This window comes from Musca autumnalis, unplaced genomic scaffold (genome assembly GCF_047663935.1).
Source record: "Musca autumnalis isolate F117 unplaced genomic scaffold, ASM4766393v1 scaffold_1, whole genome shotgun sequence".
Classification (NCBI taxonomy): domain Eukaryota; kingdom Metazoa; phylum Arthropoda; class Insecta; order Diptera; family Muscidae; genus Musca; species Musca autumnalis.
Genome location: NW_027411644.1, coordinates 118,729,795 through 118,744,314, shown reverse-complemented (window position 1 = coordinate 118,744,314; position 14,520 = coordinate 118,729,795). Strand labels below are relative to the sequence as shown.

Sequence of the window (14,520 nt, the reverse complement as noted above, 5' to 3'; positions counted from 1 at the left end):
TTTACGTTCAAGAATCTTCAAGTTTTACAACTTTTTACTCGAAAAGCGTTCCTTTACTTCAGACACAATACAATTCATATGGGAGCAGTTTTCAACTTTAACTACTTTTGCCGGTTTTACCACTTTCAGAAGTAAAGGAACAGACCAATTTAAAGCTCATGCATACAGCAATGATAATAAAACGTTAAACATTTACATAAAATACATACATAGGTAAAATAGATGAAGCTTTAATCAACGTAGTTAGTCTGTGTTTAGACACACAAATTTCTCGGGAAAGTAAATTGAGTTTTTTGGGAGAGAGAGAGAGGAGAGGAAAGAGCTCCTCAATACTCTTTCCTACCCCCTATTGCCTAAAAAACTGAATTTACTTTCCCGAGAAATTTTTGTGTCTAAACACGGACTTAAAAGTTAAGGACCGTTATTGCAACCTTAAACGCCATTCATATTAGAGCTTTTTGTCGCGTTAACTTTCTCCATGAGGATTTATTTGAAGTATACGCAATATCGTTGATATTAGAAATCAATTGGGGTTATTAAATCTGGTTATATGTAAACGTACTATTAGATTATTTATTGTCTGTATTTTATTGTGCAGATTATGATATGATAAGCATATAAAATATTAATTTATTTATAAAATATGCATTCTCAGAAAATATATTGCAGTTTCTGATTACGAAATTTCTCTATAACGTAGTTATTCTTCGTTTCAGCTGCTACCTTAGGGAGAAGATCGACTGTACATTAGGGTTATAACTTTTTGAACTTTTTTGCAAATATCAAAAATACCACCACATAGCCGTGTAGAGCATGGAAAACTATTATGAAATACGGCGTCAATTTTTCTCTATCGCGAAAAAAGTTTCCGCACCAAATGCATTGAAGTTCTGTAATGCATTTTTTAATTTTAGCTGTTATGACAACATATTTGCTTTTAACAAAAATTTTTATTTGTTTGTAATCTAATTTAAAATCATTACCAAAGCGTTCTGGACCAATTTGTTATCAAATCGCGCCATTTCGGAGCATTTTAGGAATTTTTGGCACTATTGCAATTTTTGTTTTTTCTTTATAAACTAGTGAATTTTATGTTTATATTTATTGTACCTATTAGACAAAAGAATATGGTGGTATGCTTTTGGTTATAGCCCTACTGTACATACGAGTATGTTTGGAATTTTTCGAATCCTAAATTTTCAAAAAATACCATTTTAACTTATCTCAAAACAATTTGTTGGCTAAAAACGTGATGCTAATAGGCGATAAACGTCAACCTCATTGACTCAATATTGATAATAACAGCGACTAATAAACCAAATTAATGATAAAAGTAACAATAAATATTCGTATTAAAAACAACAACTGTACGATAACTCAAATGTTTGTACAAATTTGTACAAACTTTGTTGTTCGATAACAATCAAACTTGTGCATTAAAAGAGAACTGAGAAGTATTTGCAAGTAGTTGCAAATACTTTTTATTTGCGAAGTTATCATACAGGTCAATTATTGTGATTAAAATATTAATGGGGGTTTCCAAAGTGAAGTATATTATTATGTTTTAAATAGGTCTGGATCATAAAAATGGACCGTTGGTTTGATTGAGATATTTGGTATTATTTTTGTACATTATATGTATACATAATTCAAACGTATTTAATTGAACCATGTGCTGAAAAAATCAACACTCTACAGACATCAGTGCTGTTTTATGCAGACTGCATGGAGTTTGTACAGGTTTTCTGTACATTTGTTTAACATTATCACGGTGTTGAAAATTTATATAAAGTAAAAACACATGCTAAATGCCCGATTTGTTTTTACTTCTTTTTGTATTTATTTTTGTCTGGCATGGGGGTTTATCATGTTTTTGGGCTATAAATATTTTTGAATAAAAAAATCTTTAAATTTTATTTACAATTTTAGAATCGTACTAACTCGGTGACATACTGCCAAAAAATAATATTTATAATTTTGTTATTATCAACACTAATATATAACAGCTATTTCAAGTACTTAGACATTTTTATAATGTTTAATCTGTCAAACAATATTTGGCCCACATATTCAAACATTCCACACAATAAAATGTGTTTATTATTGTGTGATATTTCACAAAGCAAAATGGAAAAAACGTAAAAAATTAGGTCTGTACGATAACTTCGCAAGTAAAAAGTACTTGCAAGTACTCAGCAAGTTCTCAGTAACTTCTCTCCTCTTATTTTACTCTCTCGAAGCTAAAAATTTGCAGAATGTTATGACAAACAAGAAGTTTGGCGGATAAGATTTAATTTAACAATCGAAGATTGTTTACGAAAATTGTTTGATTACACTATGCAACACTGAAAATGCAAACATCTTCTAGTATGCATTTTTTGAAAGTACCCAGCAAACACAATGTCGGACGTCCGACGCGTCTGCTCAAAGTCGGAAGTTTTTTCCGACGCGTCTGACCGACTTCGGTCCGAACTCTGTCCGACTAGTCTGACGAACTTTTTCCCGTCCTCTCTCTCCCTCTCTGAAGGGAATTTTTCTATTTTCCTTTGTGCTGCTTTGGCAAAGCTAAGTGTAAATAAGCAGAGAGAAAAAATTTACATGTTTCGCTCGCACATTGTAAATGTGTAATTGTTGATGTGCCGACGCATCAACGTCGAAAAATTGAGTGTACGGGTTTTAATTTCTGTATCGGAGAACAAATTTGGTTTATTTTGGTTATGCGTGTTGATGCATGATAGTGTTTAAATGTTATTCATAGCGATCGGTTGCATACACTTTTCTTTATTTTAATGAAGTTAATGAAAGTAAAGATTTTCTTCGTCAAACTTCATCACTATTCCGTGGAAAGTCATATGTTTCATATTTGTATGTGGACAATGTTAAGTTTCTTAACACTTTTATGTGTATCAACATTTTTTGCATGTGAATGAAGACATGTATTTTTTCTATATTAATAACAACCCAGCAAACCAAAATCGGAAAAAACATCAGAGTTCGGACCGAATTCGGTCCGAAAGTCGGATGAAACGTCCGAGTTCGGATCCGAATTCGGTCCGAACTCTGACCGAAAGTCATATGGCGTGGTTGACGTGTTCTCTGACCGAAATTCGGATGAAAATCGGATGTTTTAGCCGACTTTCGGACCGAATTCGGTCCGAACTCTGATGAACTATCGTATAAATTTCTGATGTATTTACCGACTTTCGGACAGCTATCGGTCCGAATTCGGAAGTAAAATCTTATGAAATTCGAAAGTGTTTTAGTTAAGAAATATCCAAATCCTATAAAAGTTTATCTACTATAAACATATTAAAGGTTTTAATATCATCTTAACAAACTGTGGAGAACAACAAATTCGCCAACACGATCTGTGAAAATACATGTCTTTACATGCAAAAAATGTTCATACACATAAAAGTGGTAATAAATTTAACTTTGGCCATATGCAAATATAAAACATAGTGTTGAAGTTTGACGAAGAAAATCTTTACTTTCATTAACTTCACAAAAATAAAGAAATATGTATGCAACCGATCTCTATGAATAACATTTAAACACAATCATGCATCAACACGAATAACAAAAATAAACCAAATTTGTTCTCCGATACAGAAATTAAAACCCGAGCACTCAATTTTTCTTCGTACTGCATCAATGTCGGCACATCAACAATTACACATTTACAATGTGCGAGCGAAACATGTACAATTCTTTTCTCTCTGCTTATTTACACTTAATTTTGCCAAAGCAGCACAAGAGAAAATAGAAAAATTTCCTTCAGAGAGGGAGAGAGAGGACAGAAAAAGTTCGTCAGACTAGTCGGACAGAGTTCGGACCGAAGTCGGTCAGACGCCTCGGAAAAAACTTCCGACTTTGAGCAGACGCGTCGGACGTCCGACATTGTGTTTGCTGGGAATTGTTACATATTTCACAGGTCATGTTGACGACACAGTTTGTTTCTCCACCAAGTTCAGCATTTAACACAGCATAAGATGATATTAAAACCTTTAATATGTTTATAGTAGATAAACTTTTGTAGGATTTGGATATTTCATGAATTAACTGTGTATTTTCAACATCTTTTAATAATAACAAATTTTGGTCGAATGCTGGAAAATAAATCAGAAGTTCATACGATAGTTCATCTGACTTCGGACCAAATTCGGTCCGAAAGTCGGCAAACACTTTCGAATTTCATAAGATTTTACTTCCGAATTCGGACCGATATCTGTCCGAAAGTCGGTAAATAAATCAGAAATTTATACGATAGTTCATCAGAGTTCGGACCGAATTCGGTCCGAAAGTCGGCTAAAACATCCGATTTTCATCCGAATTTCGGTCAGAGAACACGTCAACCACGCCATATGACTTTCGGTCAGAGTTCGGACAGAATTCGGATCCGAACTCGGTCGTTTCTTCCTACTTTCGGACCGAATTCGGTCCGAACTCTGATGTTTCTTCCGATTTTGGTTTGCTGGGTACATATTTAGACTACAAAAACCCATGGTAGAACAAATACAAGGTAAAGTTAATACTACAACAAATACAACTCGAACAACAACCACAAACGAATTTGTTTTTGTTTGTAAACGTTAGTGTCAACGTAAATGTAAACAAAACAAGGAAATGTCTATAAATTATTGGAATTTAAAAAACTAATAATTTTTCACATTTGATTGAATATTTTGGAAAACATGAATGAAAACTCGTTAGATTTTCAATTTGAATGTTTCCATATCATTCCACTAAATGCATAATTTCTCGCAGAAAGTAGAATACTTGCAAAAATGTTTCGGGTGGCTGGTAATTCATTGAAAAAAGAGAAGATGTTTCAATCATTTGCTTTTGAAAACAAAAAAGCACATGTTTATTAGGGCTTTATTCTTTTCAAGTTTAACAAAATACCACACATATTAACAAATATTGTACCGCCTCTATAAGCGGTGTTTTAGTGTGCGGCATGTCGTTCGGACCTGGAGGAGGTTACATGTCAATAATATGAAGCCGTCTTTATGGGAAATAGTTTTTTTTTCTGATGAATAAATTTGTTCTTGAAAAATATATATCCCTAATATACATCGAACATAGAAATAAATACATAAAATGTCGAATGGAATTTGACACTAACACTACAACCCAGTTCAGTCAGCTGGGTATTGCTGCTACCTTTTCTTGTTCTACCATGACAAAAACCCTAGTAGGGTTTTGTCCTGTCAGATCAAGTTCGGATTTTATGGCCTCATCAAAACCGGGCTAAATCTACACTTTTTTGCATTTATCAGGCCTTTATCTCAGAAACGAATAGGTATTTGGCTTTGCTGTCTTTAGCAATATTGTAGCCCTAAACTAGTAGAACTTATCTTATGAAAAAACCACATAAGAAAAACTCCATCTAGGGCATCAAAATTTATAAAATATAGAAAATTTTACATAATTGCTGAAATTCTGGTCAGTATCGGCTAAACTATTGGGAGTTGAACCAAGTAACCTTTCGGAAAAATCTTCCAAACAAAGTTCTAAATAATTGTTTAGAACATTCTGAAACTCTAAAATGCTTACTTCATGTTGTTTCAGCGGTATTTTGCGTCATATCTTTTACAACACGTATTTCAAACACAGTTCACACCAACAGTTTACTCTCGCATTTCGGATTTCACTACATTATTGACATTTTTATTAAATCGTCGTTGAAAAATGTACTAAAAACAACGGCATAGAGGCATTTTACAACAATGACATGTTCTAAAGAGTTGTGTATTACATTCCAGGGAATATTTTTCCAAAGGAAAACAATAAGAAAAAATTAACGGTTTTGGAGATACGGTGCCAAATGTATAAAAATTGTGGAATTTTTGCATATATTTTGAAATATGAGGCAATAAATGTAGTTTTTCGAGTTCATTATTTCTCCAAATAATATATTCTTGTCCTTATCTACAAATTTGCTTCAGAGGTCAGAAGAAGATTCGCATTGGTTTCAGAGATAAAAAAAAAAAAAAACATTGTTCCACAACATCCCATACGGGACAAGGGAGACTTCTCTCATATCAATTAGTGCACCCCGATTCATATTTAGCTCAATGATATGGGACCTACTGTTTATCGCCGAGTCCGAACGGCGTGTCTTAAGACACCACTTATGGAGAAGTTTTACAAGGCTGAAATACTCAGGAAATGTCGCCAACATTACTGAGGGGTATTTTGCCACCGTTGAAAAATGTTTGATGTTGCTTGGCCGTGGAATCGAACCCCCGATCTTCTATGTGCAAGGCGGGCGTGCATACCATTGCACCACGGTGGCCCCCAATTTCTTTAAAAACTCAATATTTAACCATGTTTAGATGGGGCCATAAAATCCGAGCTGGATCTGACACAACGAAACCCAAGTAGGGTTTCTTGTCGTTTGGGTTTGTACTTTCAAAAAATCCTCAGTTCGAATTGTTTGCACAAGATCACCTCAAAAATGTTGCACAGTGTTATCCATTGCTACAAAAATAATTCTCTTTCCATATCATAAATTAACGGCTGGCCGTCCACATAGTGATTCTCCACCTCCATGGATGCGCCGCTTTTTGCTGGGATTTGATACCTTAGAAATAAAACAATCATCACAAACTACAAAATAAATTATTTTACAAAATAAGTCGTTTTCCATAATTTATTTAGTTATCCTTTCTATTTTTATCTTGTAATTATTTTAATAACAAAATGTTTGTTTATGTTTTTGCCAAGAATTGCAAAGTCCGCCACAAAACATTGGAATTTACATCAGCTGATCAATCTTGCAAATTCTTAAGCTGAAAACAGATACAACGTTTGATTAAAGTTTTGCGTTGGGCGTCGAGAAAAAAACAACAACAACAGGGCGACGACGATACCAAAGTCCAGCGTTTATCTGTTTGCCGGCATATATTTCAAATGAATTTGAATTTTTCGGCATCATGCCCAACAGTGTAAAAACGGCCAAAACGACACAAAACTTTACCCAAACGTTGTATCTGTTTACAGCTTTACAAGGAAAATTTTGCTTGCAAAAACTTGTAACTTCTCAGTAACAAAAGTCTCCAAAACTCTCCAAAATTCTCTCACAATTCTCTCTTTTACTTTACAAGTTTGTTATCGAACAGCATTTTGTAAAAGTTTTTACAAATTTGTACAAACTTTTGGGTTATCGTACAGACCTATTGGTAAAATTTGTTTTTGAGAGTGGTAAAAATTGTAAAAAAATTAGTTCTGGAGCAGTGGATTTATTAAATCTAGTTAAATGCAAACGGGATATTAAACGGTCTTAGCACTATAGCTTTTTGCCATGTTAACCTTCTTGAAGAGGATTTATTTGACGCTTATACTATGGAATTGAAATTTGGAACCCACTGGGTTAATCCGGTTCAGTGCAAACGGCGTATATATATATATATATATATATATATATATATACAACTGGATTTAATAAACCCATTACAAATCTCACTGCATTTGGATATAACTTTGGAGGATTTAAATGGTAGTCTGATCCAATTTGAAACGTCAAAAGAAATTGTAAATTGAATTCGTCTCAAAAAAACAAACGGCAAATTACAAATTTATTGTTTAATATTGAAAATGTTAGCACATTATGCTACTAATGCTAAATAATAAACAAATAAAGAATTATTTTATCGTTTAGACATCGTAAATATTAGTCTTGGTTGATTAAAATCAACTTTGTATACCAAAGCAAATTTAAATTTTTCGGCTTGTTTACAAGTGTTGACATTTTAAATTATTTTTGTTGTAGTAATTCACCGATGCATCTACCTTGTTTCTTGTGCCAGCTTGCAACTTTTTGTATTTTCTAGCAACATGTTGCAAAAAACAGAGTTGTATACGAGGATTTATGCCGGATTTAAAACAAATCCACTCAATACGAGGATTTATTTTTGTATGGTAAATCTGGTAGATTTTGGCCGGATTTAGCAAATAAATCCTGATAATGCGCTAAATCCGGCTAATGATTGCTCTGTTCCAGAACCTGCAAGAAGCTACTATTTTTTACTACGATAACATTTTTTCCTTTATGTTATCGGAAAAAATAGTAAAAATTAGTAGATTCTTGCAGTACTGGAACAGACCACATGTCATATCTAAATGGCCTATTACTGTAAATTGCTTGTTTACGTTTTGCGTGTGATTTGTTCACAATAATGCGTTTTGACAACTAGAATGATAATCTGCTGTTTTGGGTGTAGTACCTTTATTATTGTGCCGTGGACATAACCCATAAATGTAAACAACATACTCGTACAGAGCGCTCCCCAAACGGAATACATATTTTCAATACAATTAGCAATGTAGATGCATCGCGAAACAAAAACAATAAATACCTCTTGTTGTACTCTTAAAATGTCAACATTTGTTATGATTACAAGAGAGTGCGCGGCTAGACAGTCCATTATGCTTCCAAAGCACTGCTAGGAATCTATTTTATATCCACAGTACTTTTTTATTGGAAAGATAGCAACAGAGTAAACTGTCAAAAATTTCGTTACCATAGAAATGTATTCAAAATGTACGGGAACGGGAAAATGGCAAAATTTGCGAACAATCTAGCCGAAATGTCAAAATCAACGTTTCGTCCAATCAGATGCCAGTAAACAAGCTGCTAGTTTCTGCTCACCAAAATTAATTTGATAGAAAATACCAAAAAAGAACGTCATTCCGCGTCATTTTTTTAAAAGAACAGGGAACAGCCCTCTGGCACAAAATTGGAAAAATAATACTATTTTGCAGGTTCTGGAACACAACTGTAGTTCGTAATTTTGCGTGTTGTAGCATATTCTATCCGTTCTGTTACTTTTAACAATTTTTGTAGGTAACAAAAATACGTTACAGAACTACAGTACATGTGAATTCCATGAAAGATCAGTGTTCATGGTTGAGGTAGGTTAAAGAAAGTAATAGGATTTATTTGAGGTTTGCGCTATGAAATTGACATTTGAAACCCAAACCTACTGGGTTAATCCGGTATAGTGTATCCGGGGTTTGCACATAACCGGATTAAATAAACCAACTAGGTTTCAAATGTCAATTCCATAGCGCAAACGTCAAATAAATCCTCATAAGGTTAACCCGACAAAAACTCTAATGCAAACGCCGTTTAATAGTGTATATAACCGGATTTAATTAATCCACTGGGTTTCAAATGTCAATTCCATTGCGTATACGTAAAAATAAATCCTTGTAAAGAATGTTAAGACTATGCTGGATATAGCAAATACAGTGGATTTAATTTGTCATTTTTATACAATATACGTCAAATAAATCGAGATAATGTACTTAATCATCGTATAAGTGTATAGTATAAAAAACGTTTAACCCGGCAAAAGCTGTTGGTTAAAAAAAGTTGGTGTCAAAAAATTATATTTATTGTAGGTGACACGCATACGGCACAACTGACTTTGTTTGGGTCCACATATTGTACATTTGTAGCACATTTCAATTATTTTGATAAAAATGGGTCAACATCGGCTGTGTAATTCAAAAATGCCTACATTTCAATTGACGCCAAAAAATCTCAATTAATTAGCACCAAATTAAACAGCAACGACAACAAATGTCGATAACAAGATGCTAGTTTTTAAAGCAAATGTATGTTAACAGCTGATCACGTTCACAACAAACTCTGAAACAAGATAAAAATGCTAAGAATAAACTCAGTTCGTGTGGGTCATAATGCGAACGAAAGAGAAATGGGAAATTGTGATAATCATATGGGCAACAGATGTGTACGAAGTAATAGTGTGTGTGTTTGTATTGGTAAGAGGTAGTTTACACTATCTATCAATGTCATATGACCCGAAATAAAAACATTCCATATCTACTCATGCAGGTAATGTGGAGACGTAATTTCACTGCACACAAATATTGCACTCACTAGCGACTGTATAACGATGGAAAATTTCAGCACATATGACATTGATAGATAGATAGATAGATAGTGTAAACACCCTCCAATAAAGTGCTTCTTTTACTTAAGTGGTGATGACACTAGCCATCAAATTTGCGCAAATTTAATATTGTCTGAGAAAAATGATTTGAACAATCTCTGATAAAGAAATACCTTTGTCCACTGTGATCCAATAAAAAAGAGGAAACAAGAAAATAAATTGAACAAGTAAGAACAGACTATAGTCGGACGGGGCCGACCATGTGATACCCTATACCACTATCCCTGTGCACTAGCTTTCCGGGCTAGCTGTTATAAGATGTGCATTAGAAATTTTACCAATTTTCACACAAAAGTTTTGATCAATTTAACCCGCTAAATATTATCCGATCATACCGTTGACTTGCACGCTACTTCTTCATCTCAAACCAAAACTACATTTAAAATTTCGCGCCGATCGGACTATTATTGCGACCTACAGAGCGGCTACAAAATCGAGCAAAAATTTTGTTTTTGGTCCATTTCATCCCTTTAACATTTCACGATCATCGCCAAAAACTAATCAGTTCTATTCTGGTCCAAACCCGACCTCCATACTAAATTTCGTGACAATCGGTCCATAATTGCGGCCTCTAGCTTGATTACAATTTTTAATGGACGGACAGACGGACGGACGGACACACATCGCTAAATCGCTTTATCTCGTCGAGATATGAAGTTTGGTATACCACATGAGGGGTCTACGACGAATATTTCGCGGCGTTACATGAATTTTTGGGAAAACAAACTTATTATACCCTTTTCCACATTGTGGTATAGGGTATAAAAAGTACAGATCTTTATGGAGTCATAAGACTATTTACTATTGAATATCTAAATATACATATAATTTTATTTTCTTTATCCTAATTTCTTGTTTAAATGATTTTGTTTTTCAATTATTTACATATTTGCGTCTGCCAAACAAAACGGCTGATAAATTCATGTTTACATACGAGAATGCCGAATCAAATAGAGCGCTCCTTAAATGAAAAATTTACATATGAGTTGCCACATCATTTTGATAGATGCAATCATGGTACAATAAAGTAGAGGTAGGCCAGGTATGAAAATCACTGAAAAATGCCATCCTGCAGCCATGGCTTAAAACGTCAAATGGCATGGTACAATAATAATGGTAGATGTATCTGCATAGCTATCCCGTATTACAAAAACATATGGAACTTAGAGCTTCACTTTTTATATGTTAAAAGTGCCATATAGAGTAAAAACCACAGTGTATACAGTCGGACACTCAGCCCTGACTATTTATTTTGCTGTCAAATACATTATTGTGACATAAAATACAAAGGAAATCGAATCACAATAATGAACAATCTATTATGTTTGTTGTCAAAAGTTGTTAACAGAACACTGAATGGCCAACCTTCTGTAGGCCTTGGTAAAAACATTTCTTTAGCTAGGCTCCAGAATATTCTTGTTGGAAAAGTGTTCCAAAAATAGCAAAAGTTCTTCCCAAACGTATGACAGTGAAAAAATGTCATTCACTTATTTTCTACTTGACAAGTTTGGCTAATTTGACATCGTGATTGCTGGCATCCGATTTGCAGATAAATGTCAGCAGAATTTTTACAAAAATTGAAATTTTTACATTCCCGTACTTTTGGAACAAATTTAAATTAATATCAATAATATTTAAATTGATAAATCGTTCATTCGTATGTTTTGCTAAAAAAATCAACAATTTTATTTTGCCACGCGAATACACATTTTTTGTCCTTGTTTTCAATTTTAAGATATAGTGATGGAACAATTCAGCGATGCATCTACCTTTATAATTGCATAATGTCAAAAACAGTACAAAATGTCAACCCTGCTTTTGACAGATTAGGCCATAACAAGAAAAAAATTGTAATCAGCTGTTAGCTGTGGCCTACCTTTACTTTATTCTACCATGGATGCAATTATTCATAGTGGTCACACTATGTACAGATAGCAAATTTGAAATCTCATCCGACATTGAGGGATAGTGTAAACATCACTTTAAGAACATCAGATATGTATAAAGAAAGAGAGAAAACGAACGAATGTACATTCCTGCATTAACATGAATGAAATGAATGAACAAAACAAAATTGAAGAATGTATTCATGTGTTTCTTGGGTGTATAATCTTTGTGAGGGATTAATGTCCACAATGTTATCCATCATTTAGAAAGTGACATTTAAAGATGTGTCAAGATGTAGAAGTACAGATAACTAAGAAAAATGTTGTTGCAACTACAGACAGACCTCGATTATCCGTGATGGTCGGGACCGGAGGCATTACGGATAATCGATTTTCCCGGATAATGGAGGCAATGCTTTTATATAGTTTTTGAACATATTTTTAAGTAAAAATGGCATAATATTGTCCAATAATATGAAAATCTGCAATTTTTATTACATTTGTTACGGTAATCCACCAAATTTTAGAAGGATACATAATATCATCATCAGATTCATCTGAATTGACTTTGCCCCGTGGTTTTTGTGATACCATAAATACACAAATTGTGTAATACGGGAGAATTTCCAGATTTCGTCAGTTTACCTTTTGTTTGCTTAATCAAATTAATTGGAGTGTTTTTTACTCCCGGGTAATGAATGTTTATAACGAAAAATAGAAGAAATGGAAAAAAGTCCAACATTTCTTTTGTATCACGGATAATGGAGGTTCCCGGATAATCGAGGTTCAACGGTAATTATTATTTTTTCTTTTTTTTTATAACTGACACCTCTTTACATTTCAACTCTCACAATATGCATTCAACAGCGACAAAGCAGTGTCAAACATTCCACCACAAAGCATTTACATTGCGTTGGCAACACTTTTCCCTTTTTGTTTTGTTTTTAATTCCATGCAGCCATGGATTACAGATACAGAGTAAATTAGTTTGATATGAAACGGTCTTCGAAAGAGACGCAGTAAAATGTGTTTGTCTGTAAACGCGGTACCGGTACGCAATTGAAAATTAAATCAGAAAATCACACACACAACAAATATTAACAGAAACCCATTAATTTACATGTGAACAAAGTGTTTTGAGCTTGATTTTTTCGATAGCAATAAAATACTAAAACGAAGTGATATGTGTTGATATTGAAAATTCAAATACAAAAGATTAAAGTGAAACGTCATCACCTAACCGACAAGAAAAAAAAAAAAACAATAATAAGGCTTTCGTTACCTTGAATTGTGTTATTTAATTATTGTTATTACCCCCAAAAAATATAAAAAGAAATACCCACGATTTTATTAATTATACAAAAGCAAAATATTTTTTTTTGTTTTCATTTCGGTGTTCTTCATAGAAAATAGATTTCATCTTACACTTCGCTACTTATTTGTCGCTAATTTAATTGGTGATAACTTTTGCCTTATCTTGGACAAATTAATATTCACTATTTTAATTCAAATACACAAAGAGTCCCCAGCAAGTTTTTTGTTTTAATATTTCATTTTATCTGCAATGATATGTAAACAAAAATCAAAAACTGAGACATCTTGACGTCTTAAAAAAATGCAATATATTTTGTTTTGTTTGTTATGAGTTTTAATTTAAACGTACTTTAAAATGTTTAAGACTTTTTGAAAATTACCTCATACCTATATTTGACAGATATTTAAAGGAATTTACAACGTAAAGGACTTGTCAACTGCATGAAACTAGTTTTATGTAAAATCGTTATTATCACACTACAGTGTTAATTTTGTTGTGTTTATTACATGTTAAAAATTTAACATAAATTTTACATGGCTCACTCTATTAAATCACCTTTTAGATTTTGTTTTGAAAGTCCATTGTTCAATTTTCCTTGCGGCAATTGTCAGTTTGTGGGTGAGAGAGGGTGTTGAGAGGCAAAGGGTTACCATATGCCTCACCTCTCTCTCCGTCAAACTGACAATTGCGGCAAAAAATTGCCTAATATAAGTCCATAAGTCCATATTTATATTAGGCAATTTTCCTTGCGGCAATTGTCAGTTTCATGGAGAGAGAGGTGAGGCAAATGGTAACCCTTTGCTTTTCAACACCCTCTCTCATCGACAAACTGACAATTGCCCCAAGGAAAATTGAACAATGGACTTTCAAAACAAAATCTAAAAGGTGATTTAATAGAGTGAGCCATGTAAAATTTATGTTAAATTTTTAACATGTAATAAACACAACAAAATTAACACTGTAGTGTGATAATAACGATTTTACATAAAACTAGTTTCATGCAGTTGACAAGTCCTTTACGTTGTAAATTCCTTTAAATATCTGTCAAATATAGGTATGAGGTAATTTTCAAAAAGTCTTATATGGGCAAACCTGTTTATTATTTGGATTATAATAGCTCTGTTCCTTTACGTGCAAGAATCTTCAAGTTTTACCATTTTTTACTCGAAAAACGTGCCTTTACTTCTGACACCATACAAATCATATAGGATCAGTTTACAACTTTTACTACTTTTGCCGGTTTTACCATTTGTGTGTATAGAAGACCCAGCTCACCCGTTATGAAGATGTAATGTGTCTTCTTCGGCAGGGGAGATTTGACTTTTTTATATGT

General features: G+C 33.3%; 1 protein-coding gene across 44 annotated transcripts in view; it reads left to right on the top strand.

The window, feature by feature from the left end:
- Positions 1-14,520, top strand: part of mtd (TLD domain-containing protein mustard) — a 450,874-nt gene that overhangs the window by 296,378 nt on the left and 139,976 nt on the right. The window contains exon 1 of one of the 44 annotated variants that reach the window (XM_073990866.1): positions 12,840-12,923. The exons of 41 other annotated variants lie outside the window; for them this stretch is intronic. The gene's annotated coding sequence lies outside the window, so the exon portion shown is untranslated. Of the gene's footprint in view, positions 1-12,839; positions 13,330-14,520 lie in introns of those variants that run through there. 2 more of the 44 variants (XM_073990832.1, XM_073990839.1) reach the window with 2 other exon arrangements.